Source organism: Leptinotarsa decemlineata, unplaced genomic scaffold (genome assembly GCF_025532065.1).
Source record: "Leptinotarsa decemlineata unplaced genomic scaffold, Ldec_3_MD MMD2_tig00026328_RagTag_RagTag, whole genome shotgun sequence".
NCBI lineage: Eukaryota > Metazoa > Arthropoda > Insecta > Coleoptera > Chrysomelidae > Leptinotarsa > Leptinotarsa decemlineata.
Window position 1 is genome coordinate 6,894,447 of NW_027412688.1, and position 14,738 is coordinate 6,909,184.

The 14,738-nt window shown below is 37.6% G+C and overlaps 1 protein-coding gene across 3 annotated transcripts in view; it reads left to right on the forward strand.

The window, feature by feature from the left end:
• The window catches only part of LOC111505302 (beta-1,3-galactosyltransferase 5), a 39,179-nt gene that overhangs the window by 13,860 nt on the left and 10,581 nt on the right, over positions 1-14,738 (forward strand). The window contains exon 1 of one of the 3 annotated variants that reach the window (XM_023160080.2): positions 12,964-13,089. The exons of the other annotated variants lie outside the window; for them this stretch is intronic. The gene's annotated coding sequence lies outside the window, so the exon portion shown is untranslated. Of the gene's footprint in view, positions 1-12,963; positions 13,090-14,738 lie in introns of those variants that run through there. 3 annotated transcript variants of the gene reach the window in all.

Sequence of the window (14,738 nt, forward strand, 5' to 3'; positions counted from 1 at the left end):
AGACATTAAACGATATTAAATACAAATACAAATAAATAAATTAGATCAGTGATACATTTCTCAGTCAAAACTCTTGGGCCCAATGGGTTGAAAAATATTGGCAACACCTGTTTCATGAACAGTGTAATCCAATGTTTATCAAATAAGAGATGGTTACTGGAATATTTGAAAAAGGATGAGTACATGAAATATATCAATATTAATATTTCTAGTACGGAGGGTGCTTTAATCAAAGCTTTCGCAGAAGTTATCAAGGAATTGTGGTCAGAAGATTTATCTGATAGAGCAGTGAACACGGTCTCCTTAAAAAGTCAGATTCAGAGTTTTGCCCCTCGATTCATGGGCCATGCGCATCAAGACGCCCAGGAGTTCCTTCGTTATCTTTTAGAAGCTTTGATGACGTTAATAGAATTATTGAGAAACCTAAACCGACCTTAACGGAAATTAACGAAAAATTGAGCTACAGCGGAAAAGCACAAGAGTCATGGCTGATTTATTTGAGTACATATAACTCTAAGATTGTAGATAATTTCGTTGGTCAATTAAAATCCACGATGAAGTGCACACATTTTGGACACCACAAAGAACTTCACAAGAAAGGAAACTTTGAATGGACATGAAAAACCGACGTGTTCCAGTTGCAAGGAAAGAAGAAAATGCACAAAGTCTCTATCGATCCATAAGTTTCCCCGTATTTTAATCATTATTTTTGAAAGATTTTCTCTAACAGAAATATTTAGAGGCAAGTTAAATGTTGCCATCGAATTTCCTCTAGATGGATTAGACATGAACAATTATGCAGCAGAAAATGTGACTCCTTGTCGTTATAATCTATATGCACTTTTGAATCACAGTGGATCTACCTACAGCGGACATTATACAGCATTCTGCAGACATCCTTATACTGGCACGTGGCACGAATACAATGATTCACACGTGTCACCAATTTCACCAAAATCGCTTGTGAGTGGAGATGCATACATCCTCTTTTATGAAAAGGAGGAAACGAGTTCGCACCTTTGAGCGTTTTGAAAAGTTATTTTTGAATTGTTGATTTTAATGTGTTATAATGAATTATATGTCATCATGAACTCTCATTACTTGACAATGTCAAATGGTGTCAATTGAGGTTTACTCTGCAACTCTGTGATGGAATGCTGACTTTTATTGGATCTCTTAATTATTTCTTTATCAAAAGTGCCATAGGTCGAAGTCGTAGATCGATCACACTGGATTATTGAGAGGTAGATGTTAATTGTGATGACACTTCGACAATTCCTTTTCGGGTTGCTCTATGTAGAATGAAAGGTATGACGATAGTTGTGAAAGGTGTCGGTGGTTGATACGTTGGTAACTGTTGAGTTAGTGATAGTTGAATTGGTGTCGCTATTCGTAAGGTCATCTAATTTTTAATTGATTGCTTACTATTTATTGCATTTATTGATGCATCTACAAACGAAACTGGATAAGCGATGTATCTCTCGGAACATATTTTTTCATTGGCACTTCATTATCGACATTTTCAGCTATATACAGCTATTTCTGATCTGTTATGGAGGTTGGAAGGTTAGGAGGTTGACCATCTGGTTCATCAATCTCTATTTGTTTTTGTTCTTGAGTTCATTGTTGGTTTTTGTTCATTAAGATAATTCAGTCAATCTGTTCATTTTATTCAATACGTCATTGTTGATGTTAGATCTTAACATTTGTTTGTACGAAACCATCCACAGCCGTGTTAAAACTTTTCAGTTTGGCGGTCATCTTATTTTCCGCCATTTTCAATGTTTTTCCTTCGAAGCCTTTCATTTGATATCCATGTCATATGTGAAAAATAACTAGTCCGCCATCTTTGGGAATCCGCCATATTGGATTAAGTCCAACATCTTGTTATTGGATGTAGATTAAAAATTATATACATACAAAACACAATGTCGACTTAGTGTGTTAGGTTAGGTCCAAAGTGAGTGGGTCTATTCGACCCTCCACCGCAACCCGCCAGAGTTTATTGTGGCTCACACCTATTCACACTCGATCAAATAAACCCAGCTTCTTAAGGAAGCCGATTAGTTTGTATGGTGAATGGTCTTTCAGGTCAGATGGTAAGAGTACGGCTTTGCCGAACTCTAAAAACCCGATTCGATCCCCAGCGGGATAGGCACAAAGTATATGCTCTGCTGTTTTATCGTTAATGAGGCAGTCAGATAGTCAAGGTGCAAGATTCCCCCCTTGATACTCGCGACAATCCTCCCATATGAGGGTTTTTGCACGGCAGCTACGGCAGCTTTTTCGCCTCTGGTTTTGGTGAATCATCATTTGAGCGCAAAAGTTTGCTAACCTGCTTATGGGGGTTTGTTCCTCCACCTAAGACAGATTCTGCGTACGCCGCTCAAGAATTTGGTGCAAGGCGGTTTTATAAGGTACCCCGCTCTTGAGGAGACGACTCAGTCGTTTCCTGGCTGCACCACCAAACCTTTTTTTTTTAGCTTCAGTTATTGGATCAAGAGTTGGAGAGTTGAAAAGCTCTCGCTCCTTATCTAATTTACAGAGAGGTCAGTTGGAGTCGTAAGCTCGACATCCATCTCCTCTGTAGACTCGCTCCTGATCTAAATTTACAAGGTGGTCAGTCGGAGTCGTAAGCTTGACATTCATCTCTTCTGTAGACTCAGCGTCAGAAAGAATTTTTTAGTTTACTCTGTCCATATATGTCCTACGAGTAGCTAGGGAAAGAAGGTTAATCACGGCAGAGCCCCGCGTTACTGTGACAAGGCGATGCTACGGCGAGAGGGCGCCCGGTACCTCGAAGGTTCCGTAGAAACAGCTGATCCATTGTTGGGATGTCATTCAGTTAGGGAATAACAGAACCGCCAAAAACAGCATGCACAGTGGTTCAGGCAGTGAAAGATGGACAAGAACAGCCAACACGCCAGACTCAGTGTGTACGCCCCAATCGAATTTGACTTTCGGCCAAATATGTCGATCGACATGTCGAATGGTTTTCCATCGATTAACGGTGAAATCATAGGATAGTCAAGTGGAATTCAGAGTGACGACGCGCCGGTCAACATCGACAATCATACTTTCAAATCAATAAGACAAGTGGCATGGTGCGTAGTTTGTTGCGTCTTTTGCACTGGCAAACGACGCAACAACGTTTAAAAACTAAAATCAACTAAAATCGAATCTTTGGAACAATCAGTAAATACTTATTCTGTGAGTGATTCTAGATTCCAAACCATTTAGACAGAATAAAAAGGAAAGCGGTGGTAGCACTGATGCTCGCCAGACGCACCTATGGAAAAACATGGGTGCTAAAATCAGACATGGTATATTGGCTATACATGATGGTGGTTGAACCCATGATAACATACGCATCTCTGGTATGGTGGCCAAAGATGAAGCAGGCGACCGCTGTCAACAAACTAGGCAAGGTGAAAAATTTTGCATGTTTGGAGATGACGGGAGCAATGAGAATTACCCCAACAGCTGCATTGGGAACACTCCTGAATCTACCTCCTTTACACTTTGTGATAATGGGGGAGGCCAGGATGGGCCAATTCAGACTGGAAAACTCACCGAACTACAAAAGATCGGACCGAACAGAAATTTCGGAACATGTGGAGGAGCATATATTGAATATGTGCACATATCCGAAATACACCTTTAACACAAACTTCACGGCCAAAATCATAAGCTGTGAAGAGTGGAAGACCATTAGTCATCCCGAAAACATTTTTGGAAAAAACACCTGGTATACAGATGGATCGAAGACCAAACATGGAACGGGAGCTGGTATATACCGAGCGGATAGAAATTTAAAATACAGTTATCCGCTGGGACTATACATATCCGTCTTTCAAGTGGAAGTATTTGCCATGAAGAACTGAATGAACTTGCAAATAGGAACAAATTGACTTTGTACTGGGTTCCAGGGCATTCAAGAATCACAGGTAATGCTTAAGCTGATGAATGCGCTAGACACGGATCATCAACTTCATATATAGGTCCTGAACCAGCTCTGAAGGTACCAAAATCATTGGTACGAAACCAGATTAGGACATGGACCAATAAGAAGCACACACTGAACAAAAGTACCTGGCAACGAACACAGTAGAACCTTCATTAGGGAACCGTCCGAGAAAAGAACCGAAGAACTACTTCAATATACTAGGGATCGGCTCAGAATAATTACAGGGTTACTAACCGGTCATTGTCCGCTTAGAGGGCACCTGAATAAAATGGGGCTGTACAACGGAGACCTCAGCTGCAGTTTATGCAACTAAGGGATAGAAACAGCTCTACATATCTTATGCGAATGTTAGGCACTGACTCACAGAAGGCAGGCAATATATGGACGTACAAAATAACGTCCACAAAATTATGACGATCATCCAACACGGAACCTGTACAAACTAGTACAGGAAACGAGACTGGTGGAATGGGTGTCATGAGAAGATGGGAGAATAAACGCAATACGCCCAAGAGGCTGCAGTGTTTTCTGGAGACTTGGACTAAATGACTAGTCAGACCGCTCCCAAGGGACCAAAAAAAACTTATTCAATTCATTTGAAATAAGCGCCATTTGAAGCAGTATACTTTTGTCCATGTCCGTCAGTATAAAAATTGTGTGCTCGGGATCCGACGAAGTCGAAGAAGGTTGATTATGCTTAGGCCTGATTGGCGAAGGTTCTACCGGCAAGGAAGTTACCGAAGTGCTTGAAAAGATGGCAGTCGGTTGGCGAGAGATCTGAGGAGTATGGTGCGCGAGGCTGAACTACGACGCTCAATTCATTTAATTTTCTAGCGGTGATTTGTGGAATGTGCGGACGGGCGTTGTCATGAAACAGGATCGGACCTCTTCTGTTGAGCAGTACTGGCGCAATTTTTTGGTACATTTCGTAGATTTCCTCACCATAGGACCCTGCTGCAATGGTTTGTCCCGTTTACAGAAAGTTATAGTGAGTGAAACCAATCGCTAGCCACCATACAGTAACCATGGTCTTTTTTTTATGGGTTTTCGTTTTTCGGAAGTGCCTGGGTGGCTCAAAGCCGTCATATCACTGCCCTGAACGTCTCTTGTTATCGAATGTATCCACTTTTCATTACAAGTGGCGATCCGATCCAGAAATGCGTAAAAACAAAGAAGAACAGACCTCGAAACGTGACAATTTCTGTGGATCGTTCAAATTGTAGGGCACCCATTTTTCGAGCATTTTGACTTTTCCAATACGTTTTTAACCATACAAATCGCATGGGAGCTGACGACTCGTTCTTCCACCATATCACTACCCTAACCCTGACTGACCCATCACCATTTGTGATGAGTCAGTCTCAACCAGGGTCCTCAAATACTCGTTCTGGATTACTGTAGCTCGAACCCTTCGGAGCTCAACTACGAGGCTCAAATCTCCGGAACGAAATTTCACAAACCAACGTCGAATAGTGCGTTCTTTAACACTATCATTACCAAATGCCTGGTTATTTTTTGGGCTAGCACTTTGGTTCAATTTGAATTCGTAGAGAAAAATTAAAAATTCTTCGAAGGCAGTTAACAAGAGGAGTAAAAGAAATTGCAATAAATCTGGCAGCGGAACGGAAGGAACAAAAGCAGATGCGTTCTTTTTTGTAGATGTGCAGCTTAATCAGCCTTGTTTCTACCCACCCTGTATCTAAACGTTTTAAAGGTTCATCTACGCTGATTCAAGTCGCAGTGTGCATTTTATCGATTCGAAAACAACTGAAATAGAAATGCATGCATTTTCATTTCCCGAAGGTTACAACGTATTTTCATTTTGCTGCTCCACAACTGTAAGATAATTGATAAACATGAATTTAATCATGTTCAGCTACAGTTTTCAACGGGAAGTAGACAATCTGTAAAATAAACAAGGTGATAAACAAAGTCATCACACTTGTAACCACTTTCATATTCCATAGTAGGTATATAGTTTATTAGTATAATTTACGATTCGAGACAAATTCCGCAAACAAATAGTTTAAAAGTTATAATCAATTCAGTAAGAAACGAGAGAGGTTTGTTTTTCGTGGATATTTCAGAAACTTTAGTTGATATTGAGAATTTGAGAAAAGGTCACTAAAGAGCGTAACGTTTCCTAAAATACTCCCAACTCCCGAAACTGTGGCAACAGTATTTATATTATAAATGAAGATATCGAATTCGTCGTGACTTTGGAATGAAAGAGAAAGAATTCCTTAATTATGCCACAGCCATGTTATCAAGTGAACCAATTCAAATTTCTAGCGAAGGTAAAATACTGATAAAAGGCCAATATTCAAAATATATTTCAATGACGTGTGGATCTGAAGATCCAGTTTAATTTCATGTAGAGTAAATTATACAGAATGAAATATCAATGTCATGAAACGATATTTTGGTAATTTCGTTAGATAACTTCTGATTTGGAAGTGAGTTACTTCAATTGCTCCAACTTAATGCTCAGTATAAGCATATAGAAATATATAGAATGAGAATTAAAACTTCCTATGTTTTTATACCACTTGTATTTGTAACTAACATTACTGCAGTTCCGTTCTACAAGGGCATTTTCAAAGGAATACATTAAACTGAAACAATTAACAATGCACACCCTTATATACCTATACCAATATACTCAGTCTAGCTATATAAGGGTCCTTGATGACTTTATTATCTGACTTTTGTTTAACTGTGACAATGTAGGTATAGTCGAAGTAAACGATATTGTGCACTCTTAAAGTTGGCGGCTCTCTCAAAGGCCAAAAAACCAATACACAGAAATGAACCGGCTGCGAACTAATCCACGTCGACTGTAGACTTGGCGGTTTGTATTGAATAATTTTCAACAACAGAGTTTTATGATTGGCTGAAGTGTCATAAAATTAAATTTGAAGTAATGTTACGGTGACGAATAGAAAACGGGGAATTCAGGGATCATTATCGCCGTCGTGTTCAGTTCAGGAACTGATCGCGATTTGAGTGTTGAAATTCGATATTGGTGCAGTTAAAATTACTTAAAATTTTTGTTATCTGTTCAAAATGTGGCGTCCTTGGACAAGTACTAACAGTAATAACGAGTGCGATAACAACTCAGACTTTTTCCAGTGTAGTGATTCCAATAGCGATGGTGAACAATGCGAAAAAGAGATACCAGTGAATAAGATTAGAATACATTTGAATATTGAAACACAGAGAGTATGTTTCAACGTATATAAGAATCTACATCTCAAGTTTGTTTTCAAGGGAAACAAAATATTACAAGCAACATCAGATGTGACTGAAAATCCTTTCTCAACTGTACGTAAAATAGTCAAAAACAAACCTTATGAACGCAAGACGCGATGTGATACGGGATTACCAAAATCTTTAGATGTTCATCTAATAAAATCATTGCAGTAGCAGGAATGAAATTCCTGCAACTGAAATCATAAGGAAGGAATTGAATACTTCCGGCCATTACGTGAGCTGCTGGAACAAAACTCTTCAGAATTGGATAAATAAACTAGGATTCAGATTTTAAATAATAAACAAACGTCAAGCAGTTATGGAAAGTAGAATAATAGTGGAATTGCATAACAAATACTTAGAACAAATAACTAAATATAGACAAGAACAACGGCAAATTTTCTATTTGGACGAAACTTGGACTGACACTCACGATAAAGTTACGAAAGGGTGGACTGATGGTTCAAGGACTTTAATGTTGACTATCATAGGAACATGGAAGCTAATATTTTCGAGGAATGCTTTGAAAACACCAATTTGGATGCGAATAGTGTGATAGTTCTCGACAACGCTTCCTATCTCATCAAAGTACCGAATAAAAATTCGAAGAAAGATAAAATATAAAGTTTTTTAATGGATAACAATTCGTATTTTGAAGATTACTATACCAAAAACCAACTACTTGAAGTTTTACAGACAAAAACATTTGAAAAAGTGTATGAACTTCAGAGTATTGCTGAAAAGTATGGACACACCATACTGAAACTTCCCCCTTATTTTTGTGTTTTCAATCCCATCGGGTTGATTTGGGGAAAATCAGTGACGGCTCGTGCATTGGAGAACAGTGGAGCCCGCCGGAGGCGTGAACATTTTTATGTTGTTGCACGCTTTGCTTAATACTAACGTTAGGGCATGGGCATGGCAATGCGTAAAAAGTGGATGAGAAGCTATGGACTTTATTTTAGTAAACCATTGAAATGGCCGGCCATGACCGCAGCCCCATCATAGTTTGCGCAATTAACTTTTGCCTAAAGTCATAGGTGTCACACGTACGAATTAAAAAATTAAATAAATCGTCAGCTGTGTGCCCAGTGAAACATCATGAAAACCCATAAAACGTTTTACCACATTACCATCTTTGACATATCATATGACATATGGCACTTCGTATGACACTTTCAATCTCCTTGCTTATATTTTCCTCAATAATATATGCCACACTGTCTATACGCTCATTTTGGATGGTTTTTGAGGTGTCCGAAAAAACGCTACCGTTTGAAAAAAGTGCCAAATTGTGAATCATATTTGCCCCATAACACGAGGTAAATTTTTTAAATCGGACTAATATTAAATCCTCGATTTTGTCGATTATAATCGACAGATAATTATCTAATTATTTAATTGAAATCAAATTTGGTTGAGGCCTTGCCAGATTTTTAATAATGTTAAATATGTCAAGAAACACTAAAACGATTTACCGAAATATTTTTCAGTCCCGGTCCGCCACGACATCCCATCCGAATAATTGAATAAAAAACAAATGCAGTCGTACACTAACGGAAACCAACTGGTGGCTATAATTTCCGACGCTATAATTTTTGCAACTGAAATTACAAATCGGAACGTATGTCTCTGGTTGAATCGGTCTCGTGGAGCCTGTGTTTTTTAAATCGGTCGGAGGCTTGGCTCCCTTGTAACGTATGTCATTTATTATTTCGGGTTGATGGTTTATTCGTTATTCGTTCATGGGAGGTGCGTTTGAGTTTTGTTGATGCATGATACAGTGTGGTACGTACTACGTAGTGAGTGTTAGTGTTTTTTCGGGCATATTATGTATTTATATTAAAAATTAATGGTAAAGTAATGATACCCAAGCATTTTTAGAAAAAAATAATCATAATTATTTGTCAATATCTTTCAATTTATTGCGATGAATAGCCTCAAATTTTATAGGGAGGCTAAGCCCCCTTGCCTCCTCTGACGAGCCGCCGCTGGGGAAAATTGAAACAAAGCATCAGGCGTAAAATTAATTTTCCAAAATTTTATAAGAAGGTGATATAGCTAATTAAAGAAAAATTATCTAATTTTACCGAAGAAGACTGGCAGAAAAAAAAAGTAATTTTAGTTGAAAAAGAATATATGCAGATTGGACACTTCCATTTTAATGGTGAAAATACATTCATTATTGATTTAAATGACGACAGTGATAGTGAAACACAGAATATAGAAGAGGAATTATCAGAAGCTTTCGAAGAAAGCTAACTATTATATAGTTATTGTGATATTCTATATAATCAGAAATTATTATTGAATAACGAAGTTAGTTAGCTCCCCAACTATATTATTAAAGGTAAGCTGTTGGAAGGTAGATTGTCGTTTACTTGAACTATACACGTGTCTATGGTTTCTCCCTTTCTTGAGTGCATTTAAGAACCTCATTGGAAATGGATGGACCGATTTTTATGAAAGTTTATATGGTGAATTTTCGTTATGTGGACACCCGGCGATTTTGAAAAAATTTTTGACTGTACTTACGTATTTTGATGCGTAGATTACGAATCCGAAAAAAAAAAGCGGCGCTCTCCCTTATTTAAAAAGTTACGGCCTTTCAAAGTTCAGAAAAGGGCAACTTTTCAGCCTTCTTTTTCACTAAATAAACTATTTAAAAACACAAGCATTTATTCACTAGGTCACCTTTACACCTTATTCTTCCTTCTTTAACACTTTTCACTTCAATAATCAACATTTTTCTTATAAAAAACTTAATTTAAAAACGAATGCTTCTCCTGGTGACATTATTCTATTTTTAGGTTAGTTACTAGTGACATTTCAGAAAAAAGCGGTTGGTATTTGCAGTCGCCTACTATTTCAAATTCGTAATACACCACTAAAAACCAATTTACGATCTAAAGAATGAAGGTAAAAAACATTTGAATTACTTCAGGAATATGGACTGCATCAGTCGTACCAACCATATCATCAACCTTAAAAACGTAAAATAACAGTGATATGTAACCAAAAAGCAGCTTCGTACATTTTTTAACATTTTTATAAGAAAAATGTTGATTATTGAAGTGAAAAGTGTTAAAGAAGGAGGAATAAGGTGTAAAGGTGACCTAGTGAATAAATGCTTGTGTTTTTAAATAGTTTATTTAGTGAAAAAGAAGGCTGAAAAGTTGCCCTTTTCTGAACTTTGAAAGGCCGTAACTTTTTAAATAAGGGAGAGCGCCGCTTTTTTCTTTCGGATCCGTAATCTACGCATCAAAATGCGTAAGTACAGTCAAAAATTTTTTCAAAATCGCCGGGTGTCCACGTAACGAAAATTTACCTCACTCTTCTATCACCAACCCCTATTCACCCCTATTTTTCAATAACCATTTTAGTAATGTCACCATAAATCAGTTATTTCCGCCAGGCGTCTACCGATGTCACTTCTCACTCAGTAAACAGCACGGAGTAGGGATGAGAACGAAGCCGGTCTCTTGTCTCTTTCACACAATAAGTCTTATCTCACTACCTACACAGTTTTCGCCACCATAATTGTTTATCCGTCGAGCGTAGATACAGTTTGCGATGCCACCAAAGCTGTGAAATAACAGAGTTTTTGAAACCATTGGATTTGCCAGGCATGCCACCGCATAATTTAGAACTGCAGGTTGGATCGCTCTGTAATTTGAATCCACCATGGATTCGTCATTGAAAAATTAATGAAACGTTGTCGAAGCCAGCATTTTAAATGGAAAGTTCCGAGGTGAAAATATATTGATACAACTAATCCCTATTATACCTACAGATGTGTGAATCACTACTTTCGCACAGGCACCGCTCTGGGAGCGCCTTAAGGATTTTCCTGTAGTGCTTGTGTTTTGTTCCTAAAAATAAGTTATCAAGTTAGCACAATCTATAATAATATTCCCAAAATAATCAAAAAGAGTGGGTTTCAAATTAGATTTAAGAAATATTGATTTGAAACTCGGTGATCTATTATATTATTATCCTAATCGTCACATGCTTCGATTACAGTAGAATGGATTATTTTATAATAAAGCTCTTATAACACAGCAGCAACTTTTTAGGTTAAGCGATTAGTAATGATTTATCGTTATAAAAATTGATCTTCGCCATTTTTTCCCAACTTATCCATATTTGTGTCCATATTTTTTCATTAACTGTTGAACATTATCAGTTGTAAACAATAAACACATTTATTATTGTTATTAAATACAAGTGATATAAAAACATATAAAGTTGTATTTCTCATTTATTTTTCATGATCATCTCCTATCACGTAGTTAACTGCTACATCCATCAAATTATACAGGGTGGGCCATCGAAAACTTGACATGGAGGTTTTGAATACTAATCTTGCAAACCCTAAAAAACGCTCAGACAGGTCGATTTTTATTGGGAGGGGGACAGTTTTTCCTCATTTTCAGCGTCGTCACTTCAACCCCGGAGCAGAGGGGTGAACAATGGTTTACACAACTGCAGAGGGGATTGAGTTGATTGAACTTACTATGGAAATAGACGTTATGCTGCGAGAGCCGCTGAACTGTCAATCAACAACATGGGAAGAATGTGTCGCGACAGTATGTTTTCGATTTAATTACAAAATTTCGCACAACTGGATCTGTAGTAAATAAAAAACGGCAAATCGAACCATCAATAACAAATGAGGCGACACAAGTGGCAATTCTATCTGGAGCTTGTGGAAGATACTATTAATCCCCTTCTCACTGATATTATTGAAAATGACCACAATTATCGGGGAGATCTGTTAATATTTCAACAAGATGGGTCTCCTCGGCACTATGCTCTGCCTGTTCGGCAGTATTTAGATCAGACTTTTCCGGATCACTGAATTGGGAGGCGGAGCACTATCGAATGACAACCACCACGATCACCAGACCTTTCGCCGTTAGATTTCTTTCTGTGTGGTCATTTGAAATTATCTGTACTACTCCTGCATCACTCGAAGATTTACGGTAACGAATCACAAATGAATGTCACCAAATCACTCCAGAAAAGCTCCACAATGTTCGAAAATGTTTCCAGCAGATTCTTCATTATTGCATGGAAGCTGGAGGTGCCCATTTTAAGCATAAACTAACATGAGGGTAAAGTAAGTAACTTCAACTCTAAATTTAATATGGTTCGTCCAAATTAAAAAAATGTACACCGTTGTTTAGAGAATTCCAAGATCTTTCAAACGATGTGCGATTAGTCCCCAGTTCCCTATTAAAATTCCAAGGATTGTTCACTCCTCTGCTCTGGGGTTGAAGTGACTACGCTGGAAATGGGTAAAAAAACTGCACCCCTCCCAATAAAAATCGACCTGTCGGAGCGTTTTTTAGAATTTGCAAGATTAGTACCCAAAAACTCCATGTCAAGTTTTCGATGGCCTACCCTGTATTTTAAAATACCCTTTGTACTTTCCACCAGTGGAATGCTCGTTATGGATTGTCAGTTGATTGCTACTTCCATTATTGATGTAATTTTACAAGCCAAATGGATCCGGTATGTAGCCAATAGGCAAACAATACGTGTTCCATAACTTTTCCAAAGCGGATATTTGAGGGATTATTAGTATTTCATTGATATGCAACGGTCTATTTAATTTATCACAGGATGCGGCTGATTTTCTTAACGAGTGGATAACGTTTCCGTTGAACGTATTCAAATATAGCGTTGTGAAAGTGTGAAGTAGAGGAATAAAAATTTTGAAAAAATTATTAGCTTTCGTTTTAAACTAACTTCGAATGCCTGTCAGTAGTGAATTAACAACTGTAAGGCTCTTGATTTACAACGATTTATCCGATCTGTTTGACCGAATGCTATCGAAATTCAAAGTCGTCACCAACATACGAGGAGTAAGAGATTTTTTACATTTCTGCTTTTATAACTTTGAGCGTAACATTATTACAGGAAAAACAAGAAACCGTCTCAGAATGTTTTCTTCTTTTGTTCTTAAGTATTTGTCAAAGTTTCTTGCACGGTGAAAACTATGTTTTACCAGCTAACACCTAGAAGTCCATTTAGGTCATCATTAAAGCAATAATAACGTTGACATGTTTTACAATATTACATACAGTCTGATACGCTTAAGATGAAGGCACCCTGTATAGTATTGAAAGCAGATATTTGATTTTTGGTACAGGCATTGACCTTCATGGGCCTCACTTTTCGTAATACTTAGCCCGAGTGACGGCTTTAAAAACTTTCGGAAAAGTCAAGTAAAAACGTGAAGGTATTTGAATATCAAGTGTTTTGCAATAAAGCATAAAAAATTTAATCTGTTCTGTCCATAATATATTTTTTCGTTAACCGCTAATAAAAAAGTAATAAAAAGTAATTTATCGTATTGAATTTTCGAAATGTTGTCCATAATTGTCTGAACAGTGATAAAGTCTGTCCTCAAAATCTTCTCTGACATTCCGAAAAAGGGAAATTTTCTACACGTAGCTGTTATTCTTCTCTTCAAATATTTAAAATTTCGTGGCTGTGTTTTATAAACGATCTTAGATGCCCCCATAGGAAGAATTCTAGATGCGATAAGTCAGGTGATCGTGGTGGCCATTCTAGTGATCCTTTTCAACTTCAACAATTTAGCCACTGTATGATTTGAAGTAAGTAGTGTGGTGGAGCTCCATTTTGTTGAAAGTAAATAAGACCGTCTTGCAAAACCATGTTATCAGCAGCATAAATTTGATTTTTGAAACTATTTGTTAGTAAGTTATTTGGTAGAGCTAACCAGTTAGATTTTCCTCAATGAATAAAAGTCCAATTAGTCATCCCAAAAATACCAGCGCAAACGTTAACTCCACTCCACCTAATAAATGTTTCTGTACCCAGTCGCATGTTAATAAAAAAATGGGTCTTTCCTTAGTGCGACTCTGTACAAGCAGCCTTGTCTGGGAGATCACGGGCACTATGCATGATAATGTTTCAGATCCCTCTGTTGCCTAAATGGGCAGAGTATAGCTCGCATAACTAATTTGACAAAAACGTAGTTTTCACAACCAGAATAGACCTCGGGAATGGTGAATAATTGTCCCCCTAAAGATGGTGAATAATTGTCCCCTAAAGATATGCAAAAAACGTTTGACGATTTTTGCATATCTTTAGATTTTCTGTAGGGACCGTAGAGTGAATTAATTATATGCTAAAACGTCTATATTCTAGTAATCTGACGATTTGAAAATGACGTAAGGAAAGAAAGGGGCAACAAAGTTGTAAAAAAGCAACGTCATTTGACATTCTCGAGCGTAGCTAATTTTTTTTTATTTTGAAGGAAATAATTCAAGAATAACGAAAAATATATAATCTGACGATTTCCGCAACCCGGAATAACAAAAATTCGTCGATAAAGTTTAATGCGTGCAGCTGTGTGATACCTATATTTCCCTCTCTTTCACTTTTTCTCTATCTATTACTCTCTCACACTGTCCCCACTCTGAATTCTGTTGCTATGACGCCATCACAGCTGATCACAGAGACTCGTTCGTGATGAAGATGAAGA